Source organism: Marmota monax, unplaced genomic scaffold (assembly GCF_021218885.2).
Source record: "Marmota monax isolate L192 unplaced genomic scaffold, Marmota_monax_Labrador192_F-V1.1 WCK01_AAM20220418_F8-fsc00020, whole genome shotgun sequence".
In the NCBI taxonomy this organism is placed as follows: Eukaryota; Metazoa; Chordata; class Mammalia; order Rodentia; family Sciuridae; genus Marmota; species Marmota monax.
This window is the reverse complement of record NW_026692912.1, coordinates 20,897,084-20,914,279: the sequence shown is the minus strand read 5'-3', so window position 1 is coordinate 20,914,279 and position 17,196 is coordinate 20,897,084. Positions and strand designations below refer to the sequence as shown.

At 49.9% G+C, this 17,196-nt stretch overlaps 1 protein-coding gene across 7 annotated transcripts in view; it reads right to left on the bottom strand.

The window, feature by feature from the left end:
- Positions 1 to 17,196, bottom strand: part of Cercam (cerebral endothelial cell adhesion molecule) — a 50,221-nt gene that overhangs the window by 12,834 nt on the left and 20,191 nt on the right. Inside the window, exons 5-10 of one of the 7 annotated variants that reach the window (XM_058581806.1) lie at positions 10,990 to 11,053; positions 9,390 to 9,579; positions 6,777 to 6,923; positions 6,119 to 6,217; positions 4,448 to 4,496; positions 644 to 816 (exon numbers count right to left, since the gene is read on the bottom strand). The gene's annotated coding sequence lies outside the window, so the exon portion shown is untranslated. Of the gene's footprint in view, positions 1 to 54; positions 616 to 643; positions 817 to 1,056; positions 1,956 to 4,447; positions 5,505 to 6,118; positions 6,218 to 6,776; positions 6,924 to 9,389; positions 9,811 to 10,989; positions 11,054 to 17,196 lie in introns of those variants that run through there. The other 6 variants (XM_058581807.1, XM_058581809.1, XM_058581808.1 and 3 more) reach the window with 6 other exon arrangements.

Genomic DNA, 17,196 nt, shown 5'->3' with positions numbered 1-17,196 from the left:
GGAAGAGGCTCCCTTCCTCAACCACCTGGGCTCCATGCCATCCCCTTGCCCTACCTGTATTGCCAACCTCCCTCTCTTCTGGATCCTTCCTTCCAAATTCCAAAGGACTTGAATCCTTTCCAACTTCAAATAAGAAAACACTAAGGCATCTGTGAGGCTCCCAGCAGCAGCACTGTTGCTCTCCCTCCAAACTTCTTGACAGAGAAATCTGCACTCCACTTCTGGTTTCACTTCCGTTCACTGCTTGACCCAAGCCAAGGCTGCTAGAGTCCAGCGTCCTCCAGCCACTCCCCCAGTGGACACTTCCTCTTCATATGTCATCCAAGAGGGTGCAGCCTCCCTTTGTGGCCGACTGCACGAACCACTCCCTCTTTCTGGAACCCTAAACTGTACAACTTTCCACCTGGACCCAACTCACTCGACCAATCCAACACAGAACCCCAGTCTTTCCCAAAACCTGCTCTTTCCTCCCTACCTCCAGGGAACAGCACGTCTGTCCACAGAGTCCCTGCAGGTTGAGACTTGGACTCTGACTCCCCCATTCAGCCCTGGCCAGGCTGCTCCTCAATGTCTCCTGCACACGTGGCCACGTCCTTCCTTCTGCATCACCACCTACCTGGCTCAGGGCACTGACATCACTCACCTGGGCACTGCACCTCCCAGCACCCCAGGACCACCACCAAGCTTTCTTCATAGAAAGCATTCTGCAGGGCTGGGGATGTGGCTCAAGCGGTAGCACGCTCGCCTGGCATGCGTGCGGCCCGGGTTCGATCCTCTGCACCACATACAAACAAAGATGTTGTGTCCGCCGAAAAACTAAAATAAATAAATAAATATTAAAAAAAATAAAAATAAAAAAAATAAAAAATAAAAAAAAAGAAAGCATTCTGCACTCAGCAGCCCATTCTAAAATGCCCGCCAGGACACTGTTCCCACTGCCACGGAGCTCCAATTCTTCAGGGAGTAATAAGGCCAAGTGTCCTGCCTTCTACTTCTCCAGCTCCTCTGATTTCTGACCCTGCCCAGCTTCTACCCCAGTCAAATTGAACAATTTACAGTTTCCAGAATGCTCCACACTTTGGACCTTCCTATATCCCTTTTCTGTTGTTGTTTTCTAGGTCCTTCTGTATGGACTGGCCTTTCCCTTCCAGGGTGACTCCTGCACTAAGGCCCTGCAGTCTCAGCTGCACTTCCTTCCTCTGGAAAGCCTTCCTTGCTGCGATGTCTGGGGGGCATACCCCTACATAGCCTCCTACTCCATCCACTCAGCAGATATTTACTGAGCATGTGCTGAGTGCACAGAGAACTCGAGGTCCTGTGGGTTCTGAGGTGCAAAAGACAGACATAAGGGGCTGGAGTTGTGGCTCAGTGGTAAGAGCACTTGCCTAACATGTGTGAGGCCCTGGGTTTGATTCTCAGCATCGAATGTAAATAAATGGATAAAATACAGGTCCATACATCGAAAAAAAATTAAAAAAAAAAAAAAGACAGACATAGTCTCTGCTGTTAGGATGTTCATGAGGGTAGATAGACAGGAGACAGACAAACCCATAAATAAATAAGTTCAAGGAATGGTAGGTAGTATAAACAAATTAGAACAACTGAATAAGAACAGAGAGTAGCTGGAAGTGGGACAACACCCAGAAAGATCTGGAAGACATTTTGGAGTATAAGGAGGAGTGGATCAAAGGAAGATCTGAAGAAAAGTGTTCCATATGGAGGGAGAGGTGGTGCAAAAGTCCTGAGGTGGAGCAGGCAAGAAAGCCAGTGTGGCTGGAGCAAGGCAGCAGGGTAATGTGGGAAAATGGGAGATCCACTGGGTGGACTTAGCCTGGCTACCCAGGGCCTTGAAACCAGGACAGGATTTTGAATTTTTTTCCCTGCAGTGCTGGGAATGGAACTAGAGCCTCATGCATGCAAAATTTGTGATTTACTCTAGCTCCTAGATTTTTTTTTAAAGTCCAATAGCTAGGAAGACAATGAGCAAGTCAGCAGAGGAATTATGTGATTTACTTTTAAAAAAACTGCTCTAACTACTACTCAGAAGATGGACCTGGGGGCTGGGATTGTGGCTCAGCAGTAGAGCGCTTGCCTAGCACAGGCGGGACCCGAGTTCAATCCTCAGCACCACATAAAAATAAAGGCATTGTGTTGTGTCCATCTACACCTAAAAATAAATTAAAGAAAAAAGAAAAAAGGAGATGGACCTGGGGGCAGAGATGAAACCTGGGAGATCCCAGTTCACAGAGAGATGATTCTGGTGGGTGGAGCTAAGATGTATGGTGGAGGCAGAGCCCACAGGCCCTGTGGGATTGGATGTGGATGACAGAGCAAGAAATCAGGATGGCCATTGTCACTAGCTTGAATATGGTGGGTTAGTTACTAAATGGAGAGGACCCAGAAAAGGCAAGTGGAATGTGAAAACCCAGCATTGTTTTGGACCTTATTTTGTGTTGCCTTTGGAACTCTAGTTGAGAAAGCTCATGACAGACTCATCTGGCTCTGAGTTTTACATCAGGGACCATCCTCCACATTCACCATCCCATCCCTACCCCTGGTGCAGGACCCATGGGCACAGGGCATCAGGTAGGCTCTCCATAGACATATGGTTGATTGAGGTCAGGGACAGTGGCACATGCCTGTAATCCCAGCAACTTGGGAGGCTAAGGCAGGAGGATCACAAGTTCAAGGCCAGCCTTAGCAACTTAGTGAGGCCCTTAGCAACTTAGTGATACCCTGTCTCAATATAAAAAATAAAAAGGGATGGAGATGTGGCTTAGTGGTAAAGTGCCCCTTGGTTTCAATCCCCAGTACAAAAAAGAGAAAAAACAATTGGGTCATGAATGGAGGTGAGCTACTCAAGTGCCTGTAGTCTCATTTAATGCTCATTTATTTGTTGGTTTTTTTGTTTTTGTTTTTTAAAGAGAGAGAGAGAGAGAGAGAGAGAGAGAGAGAGAGAGAGAGAGTGTGTGTGTGTGTGTGAGAGAGAGAGAGAGAGAGAGAGAGAGAGAGAGAGAATTTTTAATATTTATTTTTTAGTTATCGGCCGCACGCATGCCAGGCGAGCACGCTACCGCCTGAGCCATATCCCCAGCCCTAATGCTCATTTATTTGTTCTGCAAAATAGTCATAAGAATATACCCTTCGAGAGTAACATTAGTCAAATTCACAGAAACTCAAAAGCTATGGTAGTTGTCAAAGCATGGACCCATCAGCCCCATCTGGAAACTGTTGGAAATGCAAATTCTAGTCCCCATCCCATGCCTAGAGAATCAGGATCTTTGAGTGGATGCCAAGCAATCTGTTTTTTTTCGTATGTGGGATACTGGGGGTTGAACCCAGGGTTTTGCACATGCTATAAAAGTGCTCTTTCACTGAGTTATACCCCGGGCCCTCGGCAATGTTTTAAAAAACCTTTCAGGTAATTCTGATTCAGACTAAAGTTTGCAATTGCTGATCTATGAGGCCTAAGTCCTCATCCAGGTTATGTTGGGTACACGCCTGGGGAAAAAAATGATTGTTGGGGGCTAGGGATGTGGCTGAAACGGTAGCGTGCTCGCCTGGCATACGTGCAGCGCTGGGTTCGATCCTCAGCACCACATACAAATAAAGATGTTTTGTCTGCCGAAAACTAAACAATAAATATTAAAAAAAAATGATTGTTGGGGTCCACCCTGCTGAGCAGGATCCAAACCAGACCTATCGCGCCTGAGGTAGTGGCTCAGTGGTAGAGCGCTTGCCTATAGCATGTATGAGGCACTGGGTTTGATCCTCAGCACCATATAAAAATAAAATAATGATATTGTGTTCACCAAAAAACTAAAAAATAAATATTAAAAACAAAAACAAAAAACAGACCTATCCACCCCTAGTTGGGTTCAGTTTCCGCCCCTCCAAAACTCATTTCAGTTCTGGACCAAACCAGATGGTGGCGCCAGCACCTCAGGCTTCACTCTGGCTTCATAAGCTAGAGACCCTGAGAGAACTGGCCCCCTCCCCAAGACCCACATGGGGCTGGGAGCCTGAGTTCCAAGGTCTGCTACTAACTGGCAGAGGTTTTACAGTCTGGCCTTTACCAGAGAGAGGGGTACTAAGGCTGGCACACCCAAATTGGGGGCCAGCCCTTACCTGAGGGTTAAGTAGATAGGCTAGAAGAACCCCCTTGGTCAGAGAGAAAATAGGGGTGCCAGGCTGCTGGGACTTGGAGGTCAGTGGCCCAGGTAGGCAGCTCAGGCTAAATGGGGTCTGGCCACTCCCCCATTAGCCATCTTCCTACCTTGCCCAACCTCATTTGAGGTCCCAGGTATCGCTTGCTAATGAGAAGGAACAACCTGGAGGTGCCCCAGAGCCGGAGAGGCACTCTGGTTGGGAGTTCTCATGACCTGGTAGCGAAGCAGGCTAGGAATGGGGACCCAAAGCAGGGAGGATGCTTGGATAGAGCTCTTACCAGTTGCCAGCTTCACAGCTCCTGAGTTGGGGGCTCTCTGGGTCGCGTCCTGCTTTGTGACCAAGGAAGCCCAGGATCCTGGTCAGAGGATGGGCCCCTGGCCCTGCTCCTGGTGCAGCTCAGCTGATGGGAATCTGAGAGCCCAGCCTGGGCCCCCTCCCCACCTCTGGTTCCAAGCCCACTTCCAAGAGGACTGAGCAGAGGCTTGTCTTCCATATGCAACCCTGTCCCTCATGTTCCCTATTTGAGGGAAAACTGAGACCCCTGAATCCCATCTGGAGGCACCCCTGCCCTGACTGTTTAGAGTCAGCATATCCTTCCTTTGCTCTTGGAATCTGCTCACACCCCTCTCATCTCCAGGGGTCCACCCAACACCCACACACATCCTGAAGGACTACCCTCTCCCTCTTGGTCATGCCCTCCTCCTTCAGGACCCCAGATGAGGAGCTGTCCTCTTCTGAGGCTCTGCCTTGCTCTCAGGAGGCTGGGACCAGGCCAGCTGTTTTCCCTGGGCAACCAGCTGTTTTGCCCATCAGGAAGTAGCCCTGGCTCCTCTGCTAAAATCGTTGCTCTGCTGCAGCGTGGCAGCCCTGCTGGGCCAGGGCCTGGGAGCTGTTAACTCCTCCAGCCCAGGCGGCCCTTCTTCCTCCTGGCCTCATCCTTTTTGCCTTCCCCAAACCCACAGAGTATCCTGTCCCAAGGACTTTTAAGGACTCCAAGAAGATGGAGTATCTTATCCCCCGCCCCCCCAACAACTGCTAACTTGCTACTCACACAGAGCCTTGTCCTCAGGTGAACCCAGGTGATGCGGAGGTTCAAAGGGCCATCAAATTTTATCAGAATAATTATAGTACTAATACCCACCCTTAACTGTTTGATGTGTGGCAGCCATTGTGCTGAGTGCTTAAGATGGATCACCTGATTTCCTTTTCCCAACAACCTCATGATGTGGGGAACATATTTACTTTCCAGAAGAGGAAACGAGGAAACCAAAATATAGAGAGTCTAAGTCATAGCTCACAGCGAGTAGGGTTTGAAACCTGCTTATCTGGCCAATCCTGATGGCTCTGGAATCACCCCCCCCCCAACCACCACGCACACACACCAGGTATTGCTGTTTAAGGTTCCCTGAGCCCTCTGACCCTGGCTCTCTTTTCCTAGTCTGGGCCTCTGAGAAATGGGGAAACCAGTGGATGGAGTTAACACCCCACCAGTTCCCAGATGTTGAGTTGGGCGCTGTGCCAGGAGCTGTGCGCAACACCTTCCAAGTATTTATTAGTGGATTACTCCTGGTGGCTGCGGTCAGCCTGGGCTAGAATTCCAGCTCAGCACCTCCTTTGGGCAAGGGACTTTCTTTCTCAATCTCTCAGTCTCCAAAACTGGAAAATGGAGAAAAGAACAAGGGTACTGCATCCCTGATTTTGTTGTGGAAAGGATAAGAAAATGCAAGTGGTTAGTCCAGGACCCAACACAGAAGGTGTGGTGGGAAAGCTAGAGTAACCGTTAACCACAATCTGGAAGGATCTGAGTGCCACCAAGGAGCACCTCCATGGTCAGCACAGAGTGGGTACATGGGGGGTGCCCTGTCCTAATATGTGAGTGAAGCCTGGTCCAGGGGAAAGCAGGCTGGAAGAGGACCACAATGTGCCCAAGATCACAGTTACCAGTCACCTGGGGAGAGTTGAAATTCAGCCCATCTGCTGGATCTCCCAAGGCCGCCTGTTCTAACTCTGTCTCCCTGTGCCTTCTCTCCTGAGGCCAGAACCTGGTCTGGGGAAAGGGCAAGGGAATAGGGACAATCTGAGGGATAAGACAGCCCAGAAGGTGACTTGACTGGGGCTGGGTGGGATCTCAGGGTCTGGGAACGACCCCTCAGGATGCAGTGACCCGTGCTCTTCCCCTTTGTCCCCTCCCCCCTGCCCACCATGGGTCAGTTCCCTGGTCCCAGCCTAGACATCTGGAACTGGGGCAGACAAAGGGCTGCGGGAAGGGACAATAACCTTCTGTCCATTTTCAGATGCGGCCGGGCCTGGCCAGGGCTGGGGGCCGGAGCCCCGGGAGGCGGTGCCAGGCCCCCCGCGGGCAGCGGACAATGTTGGCAGTGATGGAGAGGAGGCATTTCAAAGCGTTTTGTTCCCACTGACCCCCCTCCCCCCCACATCTCGCCCCAGCTCGGGGTGAGGCCCCAGCCCCACCCCCAGCCACCCAGGCCTTACGCTGGGCGGCTTGGGGACCGGCCACATTCTTGACCTCAGGGGAAAAGTTTAGACTCTTTGCGCCCTGGGCAACAATAACAGTGTCACAGAACTGATTTAGGAGCAGCACTTACCATCACAAAGCAGCAGACAAAGAGCCAGGGCTGAGAACGAGCAGGCCTCAGTGTCGATTCCACCAACCGCTGCCCATTTCTCTCCTGGGTTCTGCCTAGGCTAAACTGGGTACCAGGCTATGGACTCAGGGCACAATGGGGGATAACCTGAGGTGGGCAGGAGGTGAAAAAAGAGTGGGATCCAACTATGTCATAATAGCCACTTCCCACTCCATCACCAGTTTGCGGTGTGACCCTGAGCAAGTCCTTCCTCACCGTGGCCTCAGTTTCCCTTTCTGTAATAAGGCTCAAGTACAAGACTAAAGCAGGAGATTCTGATCTTGTGGGCAGAAGGATTTCAATAATGATGGCTGGGCAAGTGGCAAGTGCCTGTAGTCCCAGCTATTCAGGAGGCAGAGGTGGGAGGATCCCTTGTACCCAGGAGTTTGAGACCAGTCTGGGCAACATGAAATCTGTCTCCCCCCCACCAAAAAAAAAAAAAAAAAAAAAAAAAACCAGAGCAAGATCATGGGATGATGACGTTGGTGAAAGGACATATACTCCACTTTATCTGGGTACTTCCTAGGTGCTGGCACTATGCTGATAGGACAACCCTGTCTAGCCTTCAGTCCCTTTAATCATTTAAACCTCATGCACTTCACAAGCAGGTAGAAATTAACCTTGATAAAATGAGACTCAAAAAAGTTGAGTCATGCTGGGTGCACTGGTGCTTGCCTGTAATCCCAGCAGCTTGGAAGGCTGAGGCAGGAAGATCACGAGTTCAAAGCCAGCCTTAGCAAAAGCAAGGCACTAAGCAACTCAGTGAGACCCTGTCTCTAAATAAAATTCAAAATAGGGCTGGGGATGTGGCTCAGTGGTGGAGTGCCCCTGAGTTCAATCCCTGGTAACTCCCTCCCCCACCCCACCCCCCCAAAAAAAAGTTGAGTCACTTGTCCAGGGTCCCAGCTTGGAGGCTGTCATGGCCAGGCTGCTTTACTCCTGATTATACTCCAGTGGGAAGGACAGGAGCATGGAGGCAGCTGAGACTAGAGAGTTCCGGGTGGGAGGGCCTCCCCTCCCAGCCAGAAGGCTATGAATAAATAAATGTCTGATTACCCCCAGGGGGAATTCCACCCTTGGAGCAGGTGCCTTTAAAAACTAGATTGGTTCTTGTCTGTGCCCAGAGATTGGCCAGGGTGGACACCCAGACTCAGTGGACTGGACACAGTAACCCCCAGTGCAGGCCTCTGAGGAATTAGAGGCCATGCAGAAGAACATTTAAGAGCTTGGGGCTCTGGAGCCAGCCCGGCTGTGAGCTGGAATTCCAGCTCTGACTTTTCCTGGCTGTGTATCCATGAACAGGTTACTTCAACCCTCTGTGCCATGGTTTTCTAGTCTATAAAACTGAACCCAACTTGTAGGACTGTGGTGACTTTTCAGGGAGGTACAGGAAGACCTCCGAGCAGAGTTTGACACAATGTGGACACCCTGTTTCTACTTGGCACGATCCTCCCAAGTTGGGTCCCACAGGCTGGGACACTTCACAGTGGGCACCTCTGGGGCCCTGTAGCATGCAGTCATGGTTAGACACCCAGAGCAAAGAGGTCCCTGTTCTCTGGGATTTGTAAGCAAAGGCCAACCCTGAATTCCCAGGGAGGATCAGAGGAGACTAGCTACTCTGAGGCACAGCAGTGATTGCTCTGGCTTCCAGCTCCTTCCATGTTACGGTGCCAGGGCAGGGACAGAAAGGGAGGGGACCTGAGGTGCTGTTCAGACCCTGCTCCTCTTCTACCCACAACCAGCCCTTATTATTTTTCTTTCTTTCCTGTGACACTGGGGATTGAATCCAGGAGTGCTCTACTACTGAGATACATCCCAACCCCCCTTTATTTATTTATTTATTTTGGGACAGCGTCTCTGTAAGTTGTGATCCTTCTGCCTCAGCCTGCCAAGTCACTGGGACCACAGATGTGCACCACCACGCCCAGAGCAACCAGCCTCCTAAGTCCAAAAGGGCAAAACTGTCTGGAAAGGGAGGGATAAAGGTGGCCAGGGGTGATGACCACAGCACAAACGGTACTGGCCTCAGTGTGTAAAGGGGCCTGACTGGTTTGAACACCACATCCACTGATTTGCTGTTCATCTAGGATGAACTTTCTGAGTTCATTCCAAAAGTCTTTTAGATTCCAAAGTGTTAAAGCAGCCTCTGATTTCGCCAAGTCTAATCAAAGTCAGTTTTGGCAGAGTGCTGTGACTACAGTCCCAGCTATCAGAAAGGCTAAGGCAGAAGGAACACTGGAATTCAGAAGTTCAAAGCCAGCCTCAGCAACATGGTGAGAATCCATCTCAAAAAAAAAAAAGTGGCTTGGAATCCAGGAGTCCTACAACCTAGGCTCCAGTCCCTCCCACCTCCCCTCATTCCCAGGGTTTTCCTCTAGATTCTCCAAACATCCTTTCAGCTCCCTGCACCAAAACACCTGTGAGTGACACACGAGCCACAGACAGAGGATAAGATAGTCCAACAGAAAATGCCACATATCTTGGGACTCAGAGCTTGTGGGGTGTCCTGAGGAAACCCATCAAGGTCAGCCTCTCCCTCCCTCACTTCCTGGCTGTGGCCAGAGGGGCACTTACCTGGGGAGAGCATCTTGGGGTTCCCCTCTGCCCTGGAGGTGGATGGCACTGCTGGGGTGTCTCTAGCACAAGGTGACTGCCTGCCCAGTTCCTGTGGCTGAGGAGAGCCAGTCAGGCAGCCCTCAGGTACTGGGCCAGCCCTTCCCAGGCCCAGATTTTCCTGGCATCTTTGGACAGGAAGGGCACTGGCCTGGGGGTGGGTGAGGGACAGGGAAAGATTTGAGTGAGGGTGTCTCCTAGAAGGCTTATCACCAAACCCTAGCCCCACTCTCCTGTGGACACCATGCCAAGGGTCCAAGGAGGCACTACTCAGGAGTAGGGAGAGGGCCGATGGAAAGGCTAAGAAGACCCAGGCCCCTGCTCCATTCCCCCACCGCACCCCCAGGCCGGTGGGGCCCACATTGCGGTGTTGGTGTTTGCTTTTCCTCTCTCCACACTGACTCCTTTCAGACTGGCCTATCCCCACCCCAGGCCAGCGGCCAGCAGCAAGCCAGGGCACCAGGGAGCGAGATCACCGCCCACCCTCCCTCCTTCACAGAGCTCCCTGCCATCCTTGCTGCGGGAACACAGCAGCCACAAGTCTTCTCAGCTGCATGGGGGACTGGGGAAGAAGGGACCACTCCTGAGAAGAGAGAAAGGGAAAATAGGGGGATGGTGAAGAGGGAAATAAATTCAGAAGGTAGAAAAGGGGTGGACAAGGGACTGGAGGAGGCTGCAGTCTAAGGGGCAGGAGGGTACAATTGGAACTATGACTGGCTCAGGAAGCAGGAGGACCTCGACACAGTGGTACGGCCTCACCACCTGGCTCGGTGCCAGGATGACTGGCAGGGCCTGAGCTGGACACTGCCACTGGAAGCTCTTGATGTCCACCTGAAAACCAGCTTCCTCATCATCCCCAGGACAGGGCCCAGGAGGGGCTGTGACCTGGTCTGGGGCCAGGGGAAGGAGGAGGGTGAAAAGTTTCCCCAAGTCAGAAGGCCATGGGGAGGCGTTTCAGGGGGTCCTGCTCTTTGCTCTCTCTGACTGTCACGTTGGTACATAAAGGAGGTAGAAAGGTCAGATGTGGCCTTTCAGGCCCGTGGGAAAAACTCTGCCCATTTCCCTAATCCATATTTATTGGTGTGAGACCCTGGAGTGGGAGCAAGCCCCCGCCCCCACCCACCGCCCTGGCCAGGCCAGGTTAGCACTAAGAACAGGCTCCATGTCACCCAAATCCTACTCTTTGTCTCCAGATTGGCTCCAGAGTCCTCCCCTTCCCTCCTCCCCTTTGCTCCCTCCCAACCCCCCTTGGGGTTGCCAAGCAACCATGGAAGGGTAGCTGAGATATTTTCTTTATTACAAGCAAAAGCAAGACAGCATCATGGCCCCAGGAGAGGAGCAGGGTGGGGGTTGGGGAAAAGGGCGTCCTGTGCTCTGGGGGAAACATGCGACCCCCACCTGCTCTGGACATGGACAGTGGGGAGACAGGTCCCAGAGCCCAAGAGAAGATGGAAGACAGTACATAGTGGGGGTGGTGAAGTGGGAGGGGCGCACATTGATCCAGTCTAGATAATTCTAAAAGACAAGGAACTGACAAGAGACCTAGGCCTGAGTCTCTCACCTGTCACCAGCCAGCTGTCCTGTCTGCACCAAGTCACTTTCCTTCTCCAGGCCTAAGCTTCTTCCTTGACAAAAATGGGAATACTAATATTATCTCATTTAATCCTCAGAAAACCCATGAGACTTTATTTTTCCCACTTTACTGGTTAGGAAACTGAGGCTCAGAGATGTGACCTCACATGACTAGTAGGTAAGTGGCAGAGGTGGGATTCTTGAGCTCCAATTATTATCATTTTTTTTTAAAGAGAGAGAGAGAGAAAATTTTTTAAATATTTATTTTTGGTTTTGGTGGACGCAACATCTTTATTTTATTTTTTTATGTGGTGCTGAGGATAGAACCCAGCGCCCCGCGCATGCCAGGCGAGCTCGTTACCACTTGAGCCACATCCCCGCCCCTCCAATTATTATTATTATTATTATTATTATTATTATTAGGTACTGAGGATTGAACTCAGGAGCACCCAACCACTGAGCCACATCCCCAGCCCTATTTTTGTATTTTTTTAGAGACAGGGTCTTGTTGAGTTGTTTAGTGCCTCGCTATTGCTGAGGCCGGCTTTGAACTATCTTCTTGTCTCAGCCTCCCCAGCCACTGGAATTACAGATGTGCGCCACTGTGCCAAGCTGGCTTCAATTATTATTATTATTATTTTTAATATTTATTTTCTAGTTTTCAGCGGACACAACATCTTTTGTATGTGGTGCTGAGGATCGAACCGGGGCCGCACGCATGCCAGTCCAGCGCGCTACCGCTTGAGCCACATCCCCAGCCCCTCAATTATTTTTTTAAACAACACTTTTATTGAGATGTAACTCACATGGCATACAATTTGACCACTGAAAGCATACAATTCGATGGTTCATAGTATATTTAGAACTGTGTGCCATCACCTCCTTCAATTTTACAACATTTCCATCACTCTTAAAAGAAGCCCGGTTGCTGGGCACAGTGGTGCACTCTGTAATCCCAGCCACTCTGGAGGCTTAGGCAGGAAGATAGCAAGTTCAAGGCCAGCTTCAGCAATTTAGTCCTGTCTCAAAATAAAAAGGGTTGAGGATGTAGCTCAGTGGTAGAGCACCCCTGAGTTCAATCCCCCCGTACTCCAAAAAAGAAAGAACCATTAGCCATCACCTCCCCACAGCTCCTCCCAACTTCCCCTCTCCCCAGCTCCAAGCAAACTGCTAATCTACTTTCTGTCTCTACATATTTGCCTATACTGCATACAAATTTAATCATACAATATATCTGAATGCCAATTTACAACTTCAGTGGCTGCTACCTCACTTGGCTGGGTGCTGGTTGGTGAGGGTGGAATGGTTAAAAACACGGACTTTGCAGTTTGACAGACATGGGTCTAAAACCTAACTCTGTTGCTCAGTAGCTCTGTGCCTGTGGCAGGTTGCTTCCTCTCTCTGGGCCTCAGGTTCCTGATCTGCAATATGGGGAGAGTGACATTTCTCTTACAGGGTTGTAGTGATGCAGGAAAAGTGCCCATTGCTCAGGATCGCAGGGCTGTTAACTGGATTACAATAATCCACGCAGCTTCCTCTTTATTCTTTGACCCAAGCATTTGATAAAACTTGCCACTTTGTAAGGGTCAGGCATCATTCTCGTTGCCAGAGAGGGAGCAGTGGACAGCACATGACCCCTTCATAAGGCTTCCATTCCAATGGAGAGACAGGCAAGAAAGCTGATAAGTGTGACACTTTCAGAGAGTGATACTTGCCATGAAACCACAGCACAGTGTGACAGGGTGATGGTGACAGCTACTATATATTTATTTTTAATTAATAATTATTAATATTATTATTTTGTGGAGCTGAGAATTGAACCCAGGGCCTCATCACACTAGGCAATCACTTTTCTGCTGAGCTACATCCCCAAACCTTTCAAAATTTTTATTTTGAGTCTCACTAATTTGTCCAGGCTGGCCTGGTACTTGCAGTCCTCCTGCCTCAGCTTCCTGAGTGGCTGGGGTGACAGGCATGGCTAGCAGCAAAGGCTCCTTTACACTAGAAGGCATTCCTGCCCTGCTTCACCCACTTCATGGAGAAGGACATCTTTCATACACTGAAACACACAATGCAGGGTGCAGGAGTCCTTGGTATCCTTTCTGAGTGAAGACAGATGACGAGCTTTGGCATCTTCTGAGACTGGGCATGTCAGGTTGTCAATTCATTTCCAAAGGTGGGCCACATGGCCAGTCACCATGTGGCATGGGTCTCTTTTAGAGAACTGATGGAGCAACTGGACCCCAGAGTGGGCCAGGGCTAGCCTGAGGAGGCACACCAGTGGATCCCAGGCTGAAGGGTCAGGTCACACTGAGACCTGGATTGATAAGAACACTCAGGGACAGGACTCCAGCTTTGGAAATACCCAGTACAGAGCTGGGTCCAGTACAACAGCTACAGCTGTTGCCTGGACACCTACCTGGCTGTCATCCTCAGGATCCTGGCCTAACTTCAAAGCACCAAATGGAGGCCCTGTGTGATTAAACCCTCTTCCAGCCCCCTTAATGAGCCCCACATCAACACTTGCAGTTCTGCACCTAGAACCTTGATTGGCTACAAACATTCATCACCTACTGTCCACTTTTTTGGTCCATTCTTTATTCATCCTTCACTCAATTGTCCCCAAGTCTGCTTTTTCGTCCATCTATCTGCTCATTCATGTAATTATTACGTCAATAAAGCATTCATTCACACATTCAGCCATCATTCATTCAGCAGATGTTTACTGAGCAGCTCCTTTGTGCTGGGTACAGTGTTTGGTCAAATCCTTGGTAAAATGCCAGTCCTAGGGGGAAGGAAGAGCATGCTACCGGGGAGTGAGGACAACTCTGCTCCCCACATTCTGAGAACTGTTTTTCATAAGGGAGAAGGCAGAGCTGGTTTTCATAAAGGCTAGACAAGTTGAGTGCACACAGGAGCCCAAACACTCACCCATTTGTGTGTGTGTGCATGTGCACCCAAGTTAGAGGACAATGAGAATTCTCTCCTTACAACAAGCAAAGGCCAAGTGTATTTGGATCCTCTGCACTACAACCATCTCTAGGGAGGCAGGGCAGGCACAGTGGCCAGGTATAAAGTGATCCCACTTTATAGACTATATAACTATGGTTCAGCTATGGGAATTCACTGGCCCTGGAAGCCCAAGGTAAGATTGCCTCTTCCGCAAGTTTCCCCACAGCCTCCCTGTTCAAATGAGCGTCTGCATTCTGTAGTCCCAGAGCACTCTGCCAATACTTCAGTTAAACTTTGCCAATACTTCCCTGGAGCAGGGTGTGGTGTCACATGCTAGTAATCCCTGCGCCTGGGGAGGTTGAGGTAGGAGGATTCCAAGTTCCATGGATGCCCACCTTAGCAAGTTAGTGAGACCCTGCCTCAACGAAGTGGTAGGGCATCCCTGGATTCAATTGAAAGAAAGAAAAGAACGAACGTGTTTCCTTGTGGCTCTCCCACCTCCATTGGGGTTGGCTGGGTATCCTGCCTGTCCACCAGCTGGGTGCTTTTGGAGGGGCAACATCACTGTTCACCTCCTCTCCCCTAGTGTATACATCAGGTGCCCACTAAACATTGCTGGGCACAGGTCACCCAGACCATCCAGAACACAGACCCTGCTCCACTGCTGCAAGCTCTCACCTGCAAACCAGCAGTAGCCTAATTAGTCTCCCGTCATGAACTTGGCCCATCCCCCTCCCGCTTCTCCACACTTCAGCCCCAGCAAATCTTTAAAAATGTAAATCTGAACCTGTCAGACCTCTCAGGATCCCCACAGCGTTTAGGATAAAATCACAAATCCTTCCCAATGTCCTGCAAGACCCAGCAGGGTTGACCTCAGCTTTATCTGGAACTTCCTCTTCCATTTGGCACTCCAGCCACACTGAATTCCTTTCCTTCTCAGAATTTGCCAGCCCCCTAACCCCCACTGGGGATTGAACCTAAAGCCTCAAGCTTGCTAGGCAAACGCTCTGTCACTACATCCCCAGCTCTACTTTAAATTTTATTTTACCTGTTGTAGTGGTGCACGCCTATAATCCCAGTGGCTCCGAAGGCTGAGTCAGGAGGATCACAAGTTCAATGCCAACCTCAGCAACTTAGTGAGACCCCATGTAAAATAAAAAGGGTTGGGGATACAGCCCAGTGGTAAAGCACCTCTGGGTTTCATTCCCAATAAATAAATAAATAGATAGATAGATAAATTTTAGTTAAGACGGAATCTCACTAAATTGTTCAGGCTGGCCTTGAACTTGTGATCCTCCTGACTCAGTCTCACAAAAAACTGGGATTACATGGGTGTGCACTATGCGCAGTGCCATGTTCCGTTTTGCTTGCTAGCTTTGGATGGGAGATGCAGTGTCTGCCTTTGCCTAACTCCTCACTCCTCCTTGGGGCTCTCCATTCCTGTGACCTGCCTCAGTTGCACACTGTACCCCCTCTGGGAATATCTATCCTCTGCTGAGCCCCTAATTAGCTCACAGTAGGCATTCCATAAACATTCAAAGACCAGAGTAGATACTCCTTGGCTCCTCAGTCCCCAAGGGTGAGAGGAAAGGCAACTGATGGGCTTTAAATAGTGCTGACACTGGGCTGGGGTGCAGCTCAGTGGAAGAGCACTTGCCTAGCATGCGCAAGGACTTGGGCTAGATCCCCAACACCAAAAACCAAATGAACAAAACAATAGTGTCCACATCCCCAGGAGCAGGAGGAAAAGTCCTCCTCCTAGATCTCAACTAAGACCCAGCCTGGGAGCTCCCCACCCGCTCAGAGACATCCCGTTGCCCGCTCCATCTTGGTTGTACTTGCACGAGGATAGTATAGGGTTGGATTATAATGTAAACGGACAGGGATAGAGTGTCTCCCAGGTCCCACTGTTTTGAGTGCATTTACATCAGTCACATCTGCTAAGAAAAGCCTGGAAAAACCAGTGTGCAGCTTGACAGCCTTGAGTTCCAACTCTGGCAACATCACCTGGCAGATGGGAGCTAACCACTAATCTCAGTTTTTCAGTGGTGGTGGTGATGATAATAGTACCTAATTCCCAAGGTTGTGTGGAGAGTCAACAAGGTACTACCTTCATTTAATTAATTAATTTATTTAGGCAGGGTCTTGCTCTGCTGAGGGCTGGCTTTCTGTCTCCACCTCCTGAGTGGCTGGGACTACAGGTGCACCAGTGTCAGTAAGCTACCTTTATTTTTTTTATTTCTAAACAATTTATTCTTTGTGATACTGGGAACTGAACTCAGGGGCACTTTACTACTGAGCTACATCCCCAGCCCTTTTATTCTTTATTTTGAGACAGGGTCTCACAAAGTTTCCCATGCTGCCCTTGAACTTGTGATCCTTCTGCATTAGCCTCCGTAGAGGTGTGCACCACCATGCCCAGTTAAACTATCTTTAAAGCACTTAGTGCTCAGCATCTAAGACACTTATTGCTATTATTATTAAGTGGAGCACTTCCAGGAATTGAGATCTGGTTGGCAGGGCTTTGTCTCTATAAAATCTAGAAGCCATATTTTGCCACCTTTTAAAAAGAAACTCCAAGAAATCTATGTGGTTCATTTTAAATTAATGAGGTATGCATGCAAACACCCACAGACATTTGATTTGTTGGGGGAGGACATTATTCTAGACTCTGGAGGAATAAAGATAGAAAGGACTCACTTCCTGTCCTAGGGAACAAAATCAGTCAAACTGATAATCACAATTCATCTGGGCATATGGCAGGGCTGCCCAGAGGTTGTGAGGACAGGAGAGCATTTCAGAGCAGGATGATAGGGTGTCCAAGGGCAGAGTTTTGAGTTTAAGGTGGATAGAAGGCAGGATGAATGAAGACTGGCCATTCATTCCCCCTCCAGGGGTGATATTCACTGGGATTGACAGACTGAGCTCAGGAAGCGAGTCGGGTACCTCTTTACCCAGCAATGTAAGAACCTAGTGAGGAGTGGGTGTGGGGGTATCAGACCTTTCAGAGTCCCTGCTCTCCTGAATGGGTGGGCTGTCCAATGAAAGAGACAGTGAGGACACAAGCATTAATAAATTCCACGCCCCTCTAACACCCACCTGCTCCCCCTCCCCGGCTGCTACAGCAGAGGTATCCTGGAGCCTGGAGCTTGGGAACCAAGCCTTTTTCCTTGGTTGGAGAAGGGGGCAGCCTCCAGATCCCTAGTGGTGTGGTCTCTGGAGATGGCATCCTCAGATTGGGGGT